Source organism: Elephantulus edwardii, unplaced genomic scaffold (genome assembly GCF_000299155.1).
Source record: "Elephantulus edwardii isolate Elephantulus edwardi_28Jun2011 unplaced genomic scaffold, EleEdw1.0 scaffold00030, whole genome shotgun sequence".
NCBI classification, from domain to species: Eukaryota; Metazoa; Chordata; class Mammalia; order Macroscelidea; family Macroscelididae; genus Elephantulus; species Elephantulus edwardii.
The window spans coordinates 5,746,648-5,748,566 of NW_006399780.1; positions in this window are offsets into that span (position 1 = coordinate 5,746,648).

A 1,919-nucleotide genomic window follows, 5' to 3' on the forward strand; every position below is an offset into this window, starting at 1 on the left:
AATACCTTGTTGTTGAGTACTGTCGACTCGATACTGACCTGTAGCTGACCCTCCAGCAGGTTGACCCTCCATAGTGCATTGCATATAAGGGATTGCAGTGCAGGTTCTTACCATTAGGCCACCTGAGCTCCAAACTGCATTACATATAAGGCAAGCAAAGTACTATTTTTGAAACTTTGCTTCAATAATAATACACACAGAATATATATTGATATAAATGTAGCTGTTACCCTCATATTAAAAAAAAACCCAAGAAACTCCCCCACTGCATTTATCTCTTTGTTTTGGGGGGCTCAGCATCTATCATCAGCACTCCTTTTTTTCTGTGGCTCTCATGCACTCCTTCCCTTTATTCTCTGACCTCTTTGCATCATTTCCTCATTTATATGTTCATTTTCTCACTAGCTGCACCTTAGTTATGTGTCCTCATCTCATAACTAAAACTGCTCCTTATACCAGGCTCATAAGATACTTAAAATACTTAAACTTTTAAAGTTGACTTGAATTCAAAGTTCATTGGCAATCTCTTATAACTAGAGATAATGTTGCACATACTATATATAATGGAATTTATTAACAGAAGAGTCTATGAAAATGGAAGAAATTTATTCATGTGCAGCTTGGTGCTGTATTGAACTGTGCTTCATTGACGTCCTAGTTGACCACAGCGTCAATATCAGTTCTTAAGAGCTATTCGAGTCTGTATACACATTGAGGGTCTGAGGTCTCTGAAACTATGTGTAATATGCACCATGTGTGCATTTGTGCATTTTTCTGAAGGATGGGTCAAATTTATATTAAATTTTCTGAGGTGTCTGTGACAACTTATGAAGAAATAAAGTGAGGTAAATAAAAATTATAGTAAAATGTATATAAACATAAAACTTGTTATTTTAACAATGTTAAGTTCATGTTTCTATGACATCAATAACATTCACAATATCATGCCACTTTTTTTTAATATCATGCAACTTTTATCACATTATATTCCCAAACTTTCTTCTATCTACCCAGCCAGAAACTTTGCACCTACCTCCTTCTTCAGACCCCACTAATCACTAATCCACTGTCTCTGTGTCTTTACTTGCTTAGGTATCCCATGCAAGAGGTTTCATAGAATATTTTTTCTTTTGGGTCTATATTATTTCATTTAGGAAAGGTTTCTGGTTCATCTATGCTATAGTATATCTTTTTCCTTTCAATTGCTTAATAATACTGCATTTTATATATTACATTTTGCTATACATTCATCTGTGAGGAGAATCTGGGAGACTGCCATTATTTTGTTATTATGAATAATGCTGCAGTGAATATTGGTGTACAAAAATCTGTTTGAGTCCCTGTATTTACAAATTGGGGTATATCCTTATGTGTGGATATACTGCATTGTATGATCATTCTGAGGACTGAAAGCACTCGATGTAGAAGGTCAAGGACTACGTGTTTTATAAAGATTGCATCTCAATATCAGGAAAACAAAGATCCTCACCACCAGGCCAATAGGCAGCATCATGATAGATAGAGAAAATATTGATTAGTGATTTCATCTTGCTTGACTCCACAATCAGCACTCTTGGCACCAGAACTCAGGAAATCAAAAGACAAGTTGCATTAGGAAAATCTGCTGTCAGGGACCTCTTCAGAGTGCTAAAGGGCAACAATCTAGAGACTAAGGTTCACCCGATTCAGACCTTGGTCTCCTCAATTGCTTGCTCTGCGTCTGAGAGTTGAACAATAACTAAGGATGATAGATTAATGCCTTCATGCTATAGTTTGGAAGAAGAGAACTGAATATCTCATGGACTGCTAAAGGGAACAAACAAGTATGTCTTGGAGCAAGTATAACCCTGGTGCTCTTTAGAGGCAAGAATTTTGAAGCTCTGTCTCACATACTTCAGGCATGTTGCCAGGAGAGGCCA